We start from the raw sequence: 13,610 nt of genomic DNA, 5'->3' as shown, positions 1-13,610 counted from the left end.
CTATTTGGTGGCAGGATATAGAAATGGAGTTTTCCATAGGTCAGAGTAGGTATAGAATTTTCTAGAAAGTATGTCTTGGTTGGATGGACCAAGTTTTTAAAATTCTGCTGGGTAATTCTGTCTAGTCTCCTTACATGAGAACAAAGTGTTGTACACTCATCTGCACTGGGCAAAAACAGAAGTTAATAGCAGCTCTGTGGAAATAGATACCCTACTTATCTTCTGATCCAAGAGTCCAGTCTTTATCTGCTGTACCACACATGCTTCAGGGTGATAATTGCTCCTCTTAGTGTTTCCCGAAAAGTGAAGTATAGTATATCCAATTTTAATAGTAAAGGCTATGGTTATAATGTGTAATATCCTATTTGATTTTCATCAAAAAGACCAAGCCCATCAGATAGAAGAATTATGGGTAATTCTGGGGTTGCTGGCAATCTCTGAAGATGGCTCTTCTGTCTGGGTTTGTTATTTCCCTCTTGATTACCAAGGCCGTTCTGGCACTTAAGAATAGGATGTGCTTGGAGTTCCCTGGTGGATCAGTGGGTTAAAGATCTACCATTGCCACTGCTATGGTTACTGTTATGGCTCGGGTTCATTCCCTGGCCTGGGGACTTCTGTGTGCCATGGGTGCAGCCAAAAAAAAAAAAAAAAAAAAAAGTAAGATGTGCTTACAGCTGATGGAGAGGAGAAGGCGCATTACAAAGAGCTAGGCCAGACTTTCACCTTCTTTTCTTCCACTGGAACATCAGACTTTGCTACATGATTCCCCCACAGGTGTCTATCATGGCTGAGCAAGGCTAGCTTCCTTAAAATGAGATGAGAGTACTAACAATAAAGGGTGGCAATACAGAACATAAAGAAGCACAAAGGAAGTCTTCATCCTCACAGTGAACTTACCCAGAATATATGCTGATAAAATCAGATCTGATCACATCCTGAGCTCCATCTGTTAAAGGTGCTCACAGCCGCTTAGGAGAATGCCAGGGAGGAAAGACCTGGCAATGCATTTTCTGCCTGCTGAAGTAACTCCTTCTCCTCCCTCTCCAACCTGGCTAAAAATAAAACCAAAGTGTCACTAGCCACCGCCACACACACACACACACACACACACACACACACACACCCCCAAACACAAAAAGCCCAACACTTGTTGAACAGATTGTGACAGAATATCAATTAGCTGAATGTTTGATATGCAGACATCCCTGGGTGCTAACTCACCCAGAGGAGGACTTGCAGGAAGGGGAACAGAAAGTGTCAGAGAATTAGGGAGCGAGGCAGGATGCCTCCCAGGAAGCATCCTAGAGCCAAATCTCAAGACCTAGTTAAGTGAGAATGGTGCAATTGCCATTTATGGCCACCTGGTGGCAGAAGTTCTAGCCAGAGTCACTTCTGCCTTAATTGGTTCAGGTGACAACTGTTTACTTGAATGTATACCTTGTGCCAGGCCCTTGGCAAGCACTGGGGATGAACTATTTGGAAGGTCACAGTTCACCAGCAGTATTTCCTCTCAGGCAGGGACTCATCTAGGTTATTCTAACTCTAAACGTCAAGTCCAGGGGATAGAATCTGCTAGAAGCAAGGAGTGAGGTTTCCAAACAAATAAGACCAAAGCATCACGTTAGGTTCTAGCACATATTCTAGGAGTATTCAGAGTAGTTAAAACTCCAAGGGGTGAGGAAAGAGCAAACATAGGAGGGGCTAGTGCTCAACTAGAGACCCTGTGGAGAGTAGCCGATATGAGTAACAGTGGGTTGGCGGCAGGCAAGGGAATAATTTGGGTCTTTTGCCCTGACCCTTTTGAATTATAAATCAGTCACTGCAAATGGCAGTTTGGTTTTAGGACAATTCGGACATGATCTAAAAGTTCTGCAAAATGAAAAGAGTTCACTGGATTTATCCAAAAGCCAGCATTTCCCAATAGGTAATATGCATTTATTCCACTTGGGGCAATGCAGATAATTTCAGATGAAACATCTTTTATCTTAATAGTTCAGTATTTATTTTAATGTGCCTTAGAAGAATTGTATTTGTAATACCACAAACTTGTGATTTCAAAGGCGACATTGTTGGCTTTTCATTTATAATGGTGATATAAAATTTCCATTGTAAATATGTTTAGTAAAAATAAGTTTGAGGAAAAACATTAAACAATAGTACAGAAAATGTTATTACAAGAATATGGCAAAAATCATGGGAATGAAATGCAATAATGGGAAATTTTCATTAAGCCAGAGGATGAGGTAGATTGACTTGTAGACAGGAGAATTTGAAATAGCAGGCAGATAAAGGGAAAATGGTAGAACCCTCAGAGGATCTGGATTCCAGTTCCACTTGCCACCATTCCTGTGTGACATTGGATCCTCTCTGGATCTCCATTTCCATATCTATAAAATAAGTTTCATGCCTTGGTTACCTTTATTATTTAGTGGTTCTATTTCACTTATGGTTGTTGAGATTATGAACAACCATAATGGCAACCAAACCATTAAGGTCTAATGTTGCCAGATGCTTTCCAAAAGTCATAATTCCTAATTCTCAGTAGTCATGAAAGGTAGATGTTGTAATACCCATTCCAAATACGAGGGAATTGAGCCTGGAAGATCTCAGCCACACAGAACCTCATTTGAATGAACTTAGATCTGATTCTGCAGCCTGTGTTTGTTCCTCTGAGTCTGGTTGTGTCGTAGTAGTGAATTCCTATTCACCCTCAAAACTAAGCCCAAGATCACCAGAAAGACTGCCTTTTTTTTTTTTTTTTTTGTCTTTATAGGGCCACTCTCGTGGCATATGTGATAGGGGTGGAATCGAAGCTGTAGTCTTCCGCCACAGCCACAGCCACAACAACATGGGATCCGAGGTGGGTCTGCAACCTATACCACAGCTCATGGGGACACTGGATTCTTTGGATTCTTTTTTTTTTTTTTTTTTTTTTTGGTCTTTTTGCCTTTTTTTGGGCCACTCCTGCAGCATATGGAAGTTCCCAGGCTAAGGGTTGAATCGGAGCTGTAGTCACCGGCCTAAGCCACAGCCACAGCAACTCGGGATCCCAGCCGCGTCTGCAACCTACATCACAGCTCACGGCAATGCCAGATCCTTAACCCACTGAGCAAGGGCAAGGACCGAACCCGCAACCTCATGGTTCCTAGTTGTATTCGTTAATCACTGAGCCACAACGGGAACTCCGGGACACTGGACTCTTAACCACTGAGCAAGGCCAGGGATTGAACCTGCATCCTCATGGATACTAGTCAAATTTGTTTCTGCTGAGCCTCGATGGGAACTCCAGGAAGACTTCTTTGACCTTGTCTCCCATCTTGGTTAGAGGTCCCCTTTCTGCGTTCCCTTAATTTTCTATGCATGCTGTTTTTCATACTTGCCTTTGTATCCCCAGCACCCTAAATACTTTGGGGCACAGAGTAGATAGTCAGCACATTGCAGAAAGAAGGCGAGCATGAGGGAGAAGGAAAAGGGGAAGAAAGAAAGAAAGGATTGAAAAAGAAAATAGAGGAGTAGTTCCTGCTGTGGCTCAGCAGGTTAAAAACCTGACACAGTGTCTGCGAGTATGCAGGTGCGATCCTTGGCCTCTCTCAGTGGGTTAAGGATCTGGTGTTGCTGCAAACTGCAGCATAGGTCACAGGTGCAGCTTGGATCCATTGTTGCTGTGGCTCTTGCACAGGCCTGCAGTGGCAGCCCCAATTTGACCCCTAACCTGGGGAACTTCCATATATCTCGGGTATGGCCATAAAAAAATAAAATTAAATACAGAAAGGGGAGTTTCCATCGTGGCGCAGTGGAAAGGAATCTGACTAGGAACCATGAGGTTTCGGGTTTGATCCCTGGCCTCGATCAGTGGGTTAAGAATCTGGCATTGCGGTGAGCCAGATTGCAGACGTGTTGATTGCAGACGTGGCTTGGATCTGGCATTGCTGTGGCTGTGGCATAGGGCAGCAGCTGTAGCTCCGATTAGACCCCTAGCCTGGGAACCTTCATATGCCACGGGTGTGGCCCTAAAAAAAAGAAAGACAGAAAGAAAGAAAGGAAGGAAGGAAAGAAGAAATAAAAAGAAAATATGTTGTTGCCTTATTAAATATGAAAGAAGTAAAATTGAGAGACAAGAGAGCAAGTGGTTAAGCATATGGCCTTCTAGATCCAAACCACCTAGCTTTGCCACTTACTAGGTGTGTGACTTAGGGCACAGGTTCAATGTCCGTGCTTCAGTTTCTTCATCTACAAAAGAGGGTGTCAGTAGTACTTCCCTTAAAAGATCTTATAAAGACTAAATGAATTCCATAAAGTGCTTAGAAGAGTGTCGGGAGTACGGTAAGCTGATATTCAGTAAATATTGGCTATTATTTTTTTAAGGGATATTGGCTGTTATTATATTTCTGTGAAATTAATAAAAGTGGAAAAGCTTAACACTATTGTAAAGTGAAAAAACACATGACACTCTTATGCACATATACAGCCTCATCATTTTCCCAACTCTACTTGTTGGCCAATGCAGAATCATCCCAAGGCAGTTATGAATAAAGAGAATTACAGCCAAAGAATACCTAATATAATATCTTTATCTTTCCTCTTCTATGGCAACAGAATTAAGCACTCCACCTCTACTCTCAGAACATTTGGAAATATTGACATTAAAAATTATCCATTGCATTATATTCTAAATTCAGATTTGCTTGTTGTTTCTCACCCTCAATTAGACTGAGTTCCTTGGAGGAAAGGACTCCTGTTTGATTCTTCTTTACATCTCCAATTCTTAGTCAAGGGGCTGGCAAGAAATACATGTTCAAGAGATGTTTGCTGAGTGACTATTATGGAAAAGCTATGTACATGTACACAGTAAAATACAAAATATTTGGTGTTTACTATACAAGGAGGCCCAGATCAAGTGTCATTACAGCTCAGAAAGGAGAGATTATCTCTATGTAAAAAAAGGTAGTAGAAAAGAATAATTAATTTGTGAACTTTATAGTCAGACTGCTTTGGTTTAGAGCCCTAACTATAGCACTTCTGAGCTTATGTGACCTTGGGATGTAACCTAACTTCGTTAAACCCTGATTTCCTTATCAGTGAAGTGGGGATGATATTAGTTAGAAGAACTAAAGGAGATAATGTTTGTGACATGTCAGGTACCTAGTATGTGCCTGTAGAGTGGCTGACATTATCATCGTCATCATCATCGTCAGCGTCATCAAAGGCTTTGTGATGAAGGCACTCACCATCTGGGTGGGCAAACACAAGGGAAGAGCACTCAGCAGCCAGGACGTGTGAATCAAGGTACTGTGGGCGTTAGAAAGAATCAAGACCAAACAGGGAGGGCAAGTGACACTATTCAGTTGGAACCCTGGGGATTTTCAGGAAAGTCATGGGAGAGAAGATTGGGAAGTTGGCTTTCAATGCCAGGTTGAGAAATCTGGTCTTTATTTGACAAGCAATACTGGGACTTTACAGGAGTCTAAACAGAGTAGTGACCAGTTCAGAGCCAGTTATATGGGAATGTTCTGGTTGTTTGTGCAGGACATTCTGGGGAAGTTGGGGGGACATGGAAGCAAATAAACCACTTAGAAATCTTCGCCAGTACTTACAATAAGAACTAGTCCTCTTCTTGGATGGATATGGGAAAGAAGAGAGGGAATGAGCATGTGGGACACTGAGAAGAATGAACTCATAGAACTGTGTCCCACGGGACGCGAGAACCAAAGTGAGGAGGCAGTATCTTAGAGACAGTTGTGAAGGTTTACAACTGGTTGGCCAGGACCACAGAGCTTTTCTTCCATAGTAGAATAGTTAAGAATGGTAGAAATAAAGCACAAGGGAGATTGGTTTTAGGGGAAAAGATACATTTGTTTTTTGGTGGCGGGGGGTGCTGCGCTCCTGGCATGTGGAAGTTCCTGGGCCAGGAGTCGAACCTGTGCCACATCTTTAACCTGCTGTGCCACCTGGGAACTCCTGCTTTCTTTTTGCTATGTTAAGTAGAAGGTACAGTGGGACATTCAAGTTAGGAATGATACTCAAGAGACACCTGAAAATGTGATCTGAGAACTCAGGTCATTGTTTAGAAGATATCTGTATAGAGGTGATAGCTAACGGTATACAGTTGGATTGACTGTCTAAGAAGAGTGAGAGAGAAAAGGCTGAGAGTCATCTCTGGAAAGTACCTCCCACAGCTAGAGGAGTGAAAGAGAAGTGTGTGGAGGAGGATGAGGGAGGAGAGAGGGGTTAACATATGGCCACAGAAGCCAAGAACAGAGCAATGCAAGCGCTCAGAGGAATTGTGAGCCACAGTGAGGTCAGAGAGAAAGAGAGAGAGAACTGAGAAGAGAACACATAATCTGGCCATTTGGAAATAATTGATGACGTAGGAGAGAAGCATGTATGGAGGAGATTGCAAATGCGAAGGGAAGAAGTGACGTGAGGAGAAGGAGGCAATAGACTTGAGGGTACACTGTTAGCTCTGGAAATTCAGCAGAGTGAGGACAGGGATGTGATGGAGGCTCAAGGTGGGAGCACACTTGTCCTTTCCCAGATAGAAGACCACGCACCAATATTTACCCAGAGATGCTTATTGACTACACTTTAAGAAATGGAAAGCAGTGTTGGTGGAGGGAGGGACTTTGGAGCAACCTCGATCAAAAGTCAGGTTTCAGCCATTCTAAACTCACAGACTGTGCTATCTGTAGGTGCACAGCATCATCTATTTTAGCAGAGACAGATGTATTTATCATGCATCAACAGACTGTGAGAGAGAGGGAAACCAGAAACTTTCCTTCTCCACTAAGGAAAACAAAGGTTGGCCTGGTGTTTGAAAAGAATGACCATTTCCACAGAAAAGAAAATCATGGACCTGGAGAGGGAGGACTTGTGGCCGCCGGGGGGGGAGAGGGAGGGAGTGGGAGGGATCGGGAGCTTGGGGTTATCGGCTACAACTTGGAGTGGATTTACAATGAGATCCTGCTGAGGAGCATTGAGAACCATGTCTAGATACTTATATTGTAACAGAACAAAGGGTGGAAAAAAATGTATACATGTAAGTATATCTTGGCCCTCATGCTGTACAGCAGGAAAATAAATAAATAAATTAAAAAATATATAAAACAAAAGAATTTAAGTACTGAAATTTGAAAAAGTATTTTAGCAAGGAAAGAACACTAAGGAAAATGAATGTATGGTATCTTCCCTCTCTTGATGTTTCCACACAAATGCACTCAAGGAAAATGCCCAGGTGCATCCTTAGAACACTCTAATAATACTATTAACACTGCCCAAGTTTATGGCATGTGGGTCTGCACAGTGCTTTTCATTTTATAAAAAGCACTCGTGAGCCCTTTTATTCTCGCAGAATCCCAATGAGGTATTACTTTTTCTCTGTTTTACAAGAGAAGAAACTGAGGATCAGAAAGAATCAAGCAATTTCCCCCCAAACTGTATACCCAGGAAATGGTAGAGCCCCAAATCCCTTGCTCTAGTTCACACACATTTTTAGTTCTCACCCACACGGTCTTCACAGTATAACATTCCATATATGGGATGAAAATCCAAAGTGTAGCAGGACTCTGATTGCCCTCGTTTCTATAATTCTCTCCATATAGCTTAAAACTACATTAGCTTTGGGGCACTTTTGTCAGATTATGTTTCTAACTAAATAGTATCCAGTGCTCCCTTTTCACCCTGGCCATAAAAAGCCCCAGGGCAGAAGTTCTTAGCAATGTGCTTCCTTCCCTCTCACATCTGCCCAGTTCAACCAGGGCTCTGAAATGCATGATCAAGACATCAATACTTAAACCTAAAAAAACCAAAAACAAACAAACAAACAAACACACACAAAAAAAAACCCCCCAAAAAACCCCTCAGAACAAAATCCTTAAACCTGCTCCAGATGGGTCAGGAGGCAAGAAAGCACTTTTCTCCTTCAATATCTAGTTTAGTCTTGTAGGAAGAAGGCCAGACTTGGAGGCTGCAGGCTCAGGTTTCAGGCTCAAATGACTAGTCTAGCTCTAGGACCCTAGTAAAATCATTCTATACTCTGAGCACCAGTGTCTTGATCTGAAAAATGAGCATACTAAAAACTGTTTTATAAGTTTGCTACAAAGATTTAGGGAAACACTTGTGAAGGTAGGTCCAGTGTTGGGTTTGATACTCTGCTCTAGCCGTCTTGAAATTATTAATAATTTTTGAAGGAAGAACTCTGCATTTTCATTTTGGACTGGGCCCTGAAAATTCTGCAGCTGGTCCTGCCTGAGTGCACTTGGCCAAGCCACCTAACCTTTCTGGGCTCCAGTCCATAATTAAGTAAATTGTTAGGAAATACATTGTTAGGACAATTCTCAATCTTTCCTCTACCGAACCTATTGGCAAAATTTGACGCAGTTAATCACTCTCTTCCTTGAAACCCTTTTTTCTGCTCGGCTTCCAACGCTATAACTTTTCTGGTTATTCTCTGCCTCACTGGCTGCTGCTTTGCCCTTTTCTCCCTAATGTATTAGAATGCCTCGAACTAAACTCCTGTCCATCTCCTGCAAGCCTGCTCCTCCCAGTCTTCCTCGTCCGTTAATGGTAACTCCGTCCTTCCTGCCTCTTAGACCAAAACCCTTGTCATAGTCTTTGACTCTTTTTTTTTTTTTTGTCTTTTTGCCATTTCTTGGGCTGCCCCCGTGGCGTATGGAGGTTCCCAGGCTAGGGGTCTAATCAGATCCAATTAGCAGCTGCCAGCCAACACCACAGCCACAGCAATATCAGATCTGAGCCGTATGTCTGACCTTTGCTGCAGCTTTCAGCAACACTGGATCCTTAACTCACTGAGTGAGGCCAGGGATCAAATCCGTATTCTCACAGAGACTAAGTTGGGTTCCTAACCCCCTGAGCCACAGCAGGAATTCCCTCATGGTCCATTCTTTACAGAAGAGACAGAGTAATCTTTTTTTTTTTTTTTAACTGACAGAATAATCCTTTAGAAATGTAAGTCAGATGGCATCACTCCTCTGTTCAAACCCATCCCAAGACTATCCATCTCATTCAGAGTAGAAATCCCAACAATAGCAATAACCCATGCCCCCGCACCCCCTCACTTCAGGCCATTTGTCAGTGCCTGTCTGCCTAGAATGCCCTTCCAGGTGGCTCCGGGCTGGCCCCTCACCTCCTTCAGGTCTTCTCCACTCTCACTCTGTTTAATATAGGAATCGCCATCAACTTTTCCCTCCTCATTCCTTATTCTATCATTCCCTGCTCACTTTCCTTCAAAGCTTTCATCAGACTATCTGATCCATCTTTTATTTATATGCTTATTGTTTATAGAATGTAGGCTTTGTAAGGGCAGAGACTTTTTATCTTTTAACTGCTGTATCTCCGGCACATAGGTCATTGCTAGGGAATGACAGTAGAAAGAGCTCTGGAGCAGAGCTCTTGCTGGTATTGCCATTATTAAGTCACAGCAGCATCAGCAGCTCTGTGTGTGTAACATATTTTCACAGGCCGCACGCCCATGAGGCTGGCCCTGCAAATGGGAGTGAGGGTGTTTATGGGGACTACTCTGGGCTGAGCCTCCTACTAGATTATACTGTGGGGATAGAAAGGTGAATCGGGAGTGGTAACCACCCTCCAAGGGTTTGAGAGAGAGGTTTCATGTATATATACAAAGAACTCTAGAACAAGGCATCTTTTGTTAAAAATATCCAACCTTTAATGCCTAACATGTCACATTCTGGTAATGACTCTAGACTTGACTTCCGAGGGAAAGGACAATGAGCTATGGCTTGTGAACTTACTGTGTGGCTATTTTTGTCCCAGACAAGTTCCTGCTGTGGCTTGCTTATCACACCAGAGACACCTTGCCTGGCTTCCAATCTAGTTTGCTCCAAACTCCCTCCACGGGCCCCCTCCACCCAATATTGCTCCCTAATTACTGTTAACTTGAGATCCCACCCTTGTGTCGTCCCTCCATGTTCTGCTCTTAGATATCAGAACATGACGCAGAGGTGGAATCGACTTAGGAAGGATGCGACAGGGTGTAAAGGATCTAAATATTATTTCCCTCCAATAAAAATATGCATACATATCCCTATGAGCCTACAGTACACAGAACTCAGGGGTAACATCTGTTCACCTTTGTAGTTTGACAGTCTCACTTAGTACATGGCACAGAGCAGGCATTCAGTAAGGCTTGCTGAATTGTTGAACTGGGTGTTAAAAGCTTTAAGGGTAATTGTGTTTAAGGAGTAGTTTTGCATCTTCTGTAGGGTACCCCAGAAGTATGCCAAAAAGTTATCTTACTTAATTATCATAAGAAACAACCTAATCAGGCAGAATGAAAACATCTCAAAGGGAATAGTAATTTTTTTGCAGATAAAAAATGTAATTTTAGGAGTTCCTGTTGTGGCTCAGTGGTTAATGAATCCGACTAGGAACCATGAGGTTGAGGGTTTGATCCCTGGCCTCGCTCAGTGAGTTAAGGATCTGGCGTTGCTGTGAGCTGTGGTGTAGGCCAGTGGCTACAGCTTGGATTAGACCCCTAGCCTGGGACTCTCCATATGCTGTGGGAGCGGCCCTAGGAAAGGCAAAAAGACAAAAAAAAAAAAAAAAAAAAAAAAAGTAATTTTATATATTTATTCCTCTTGGTTTTTTTTTTTTTTTGGTGCCATTTCTTGGGCTGTTCCAGCACATGGAGGTTCCCAGGCTAGGGGTCCAAGTCAAAGCTGTAGCTGCCATCCTGCACCACAGTCACAGCAACACGGGATCTGAGCCGAGTCTGCAGCCTACACCACGGCTCACGGCAACACGGATCCTTAACCCACTGAGCAAGGCCAGGGATCGAAATCGAAACCCCGTGACTCCTAGTCGGATTCGTTAACCACTGAGCCATGACGGGAACTCCCTGTTTTCCATTTTTAAAGTTTTATTTTATTTTTTTATTTTTTAGGGCCTCACCTGCACCATATGGACGTTCTAGGGCTAGGGGTCAAATTGGAGCTGCAGCTGCTGGCCTATGTCACAGCAACACCAGATCTGAGCCGCATCTGTGACCTATAGTGCCACAGCTTGTGGCAACTCTGGATCCTTAACCCACTGAGTGAGGCCAGGGATTGAACCCGCCTCCTCATGGATACTAGTTGGATTCGTTTCTGCTGGGCTGCAATGGGAACTCCTTAAAATTTTATTTTTTAATTTCTTTTTAAAATTCTACTGAAGTAGTTGATGCACAAGCTTGTGATAATTTCTGCTGTACAACAACGTAATTCAAATTAATTCAGTTATACATGTACACACATCCATTCTCTTTCAGATTCTTTGCCCATATAGGTTATCATAGGTTATTGGGTAGAGTTTCCTGTGCTATACAGCAGGTCCCTGCTGGCCAGTCATTCCATAGACCACAGTGTGAACATGCCAATCCCAAATCCCAAGCCCATCCCTACCCTCCACGTGTCCCCTTTGGTAACCAAAGTTTATTTTCAAACTGTACAAACACAAGGAACTAGTATTTAAAATACCGGTTTAGATGATAAAACACTCCTGTTTTATAATTATCTTTTTTTCCCAATCTTACTTCATAATTTTCAAAGCAGCTATAATTTACATTTGATTTTTTTTAAAAAAAACTTATTCTGAAAATCCAAAAGTTATCATGAGATAAATTACAAATTACACCTTTCATCCCTTATAGGACTTCTTTGAATAGGGACTCCCTGAGGTTATCTGAATTTTTATTTATTTATTTATTTATGTTTTTTTGAGGGGGGGCCACACCTATGGCATATGGAGGTTCCCAGGCTAAGGGTCTAATCGGAGCTGCAGCTGCTGCCCTACACCACAGCCATAGCAATGCCAGATCTGAGCTGCGTCTGTGAGCTACACTACAGCTCATGGCAATGCCAGATCCTTAATCCACTGAGCGAGACCAGGGATCGAACCCTCAACCTCATGGTTCTTAGTCGGATTCGTTTCTGCTGCGACACAAGGGGAAGTCCTAACTGAATTTTTAGTGTTTACTTATGAGAGAGACTGGGAGACCAAGAAACTTAAAACTTAGAGCTTAGGATCCAGTAATTAAATACCACATTAAGCTTTTGGTGATGTGTTTATTATGTGTCTCAATAATTTTCAGTGTGTTTGAAAAGCTTGCCTCTCTTATACATTCACATTCATTTTCATAACCAGGTAAAATCAAGCATAAAAAGATGTCCCGTCTTGGGAATTCCTGCATTGGTGCAGTGGGTTAAGAATCTGACTGCAGGAGTTCCCATCGTGGCTCAGCGGTAACAAACCTGATTCATACCCAAGGTCCATCTGTGGACCTGGGTTCAATCCCTGGCCTTGCTCAGTGGGTTGAGGGTCCAGCATTGCTGTGAGCTGTGGCGTAGGCTGAAGACACAGCTCAGATCCATCGTTGCTGTGGCTACAGCTCCGATTCAACCCCTAGTCTGGGAACCTCCGTATGCCGAGGGTGTTGCCCTAAAAAAAAAAAGAATCCGACTGCAGCAGCTCTAGTTGCTGTGGAGGCACAGTGTTCATCACCTCCCTGGTGCAGTGGTTAAAGGATCCAGCATTGCCACAGCTTTGGTATAAATCGCAACTGTGGCTCGGATTCAATCCCTGGCCCAGGAACTTCCATATGCCATGGTGTGGCCATAAAATTAAAAAAAAAAAAAAGATGATGATCCATCAGTAAGATGAGCTGCAGGAGTAAGTCAGAAGATTTGGGGCAGGTAAATCCCTCCCCTCCTTGGTTCTCAGTTTCTCTGTATATAAAATACGGGGAGGAACTGGATGGGTTAGGAGTCCCTTCCAATGCTAATGCCATAAGAATCTATGGAAGTAGGAGGCATCTATTCACATTATAAAGATTTCTCCTTATAAAGGATTCCCTTCAGATTTTCTCTGAGTTTCTTTTTTTTTTTCTTTTTATGGCCATACCTGCAGCACATGGAAGTTCCTGGGTTAGGGGTCAAATCAGAGCTGTAGCTGTTGGCTTACATCACAGCTTTGGGGCAACACCAGATCCTTACCCCACTGATTGAGCCCAGGGATTGAACCCACATCCTGCTGTTGGGTTCTTAACCTGCTGAGCCACAGCAGGAACTCCTCTGTGTTTCTTTAGTGCATTTAAACTGTGACTTAAGAAAATCTTGTCACTCTATTTTTATTATAACTGATAGCAGCTAACACTTATTAAGCAGGTTGAATATGCTAAGCACATATAAAATGCTTTGCATGCATTATTTGATTCAGTCGTCCCAATTACCTCGTGATCCAAGACTATCCAGCTTGCCTAAGGTGACTGAATTAGAGAATGTGGCAACACTGGAATTCAAACTCTCTTCAATTTAATATTTGACTCCAAACACATTGCTAAGCCTGCATCTCACAGACTGGTTGGCTGTGTCAGGAGGTGATCAGCGTTCCTTCCTAAAGTGAACAATCCTAATCCCCAGTGCCTCCTCACCTTCACAAATGGGGTGACAGATTGGAGATAGGAGATTCCTTGGATTTCAGTTTGATTTTTGTGACATAACGTGCTGATATTTTCATTAAGAAATGCTTTTTGACCTTCCTTGGGTAAGTCATAACGGATTCCATTAGTTATCCCGAGTTACTTGTGAATGATCAGG

At 42.8% G+C, this 13,610-nt stretch overlaps 1 protein-coding gene across 7 annotated transcripts in view; it reads left to right on the top strand.

The window, feature by feature from the left end:
* Positions 1-13,610, top strand: part of HEMGN (hemogen) — a 44,066-nt gene that overhangs the window by 15,197 nt on the left and 15,259 nt on the right. For 2 of the 7 annotated variants that reach the window (XM_021066438.1, XM_021066411.1), the window contains one exon: positions 2,774-2,860. The exons of the other annotated variants lie outside the window; for them this stretch is intronic. The gene's annotated coding sequence lies outside the window, so the exon portion shown is untranslated. The remainder of the gene's footprint in view (positions 1-2,773; positions 2,861-13,610) is intronic. 7 annotated transcript variants of the gene reach the window in all.

This window comes from Sus scrofa, chromosome 1 (genome assembly GCF_000003025.6).
Source record: "Sus scrofa isolate TJ Tabasco breed Duroc chromosome 1, Sscrofa11.1, whole genome shotgun sequence".
In the NCBI taxonomy this organism is placed as follows: domain Eukaryota; kingdom Metazoa; phylum Chordata; class Mammalia; order Artiodactyla; family Suidae; genus Sus; species Sus scrofa.
The sequence above is the reverse complement of the archived record's forward strand: the minus strand, read 5'-3'. Positions and strand labels throughout refer to the sequence as shown.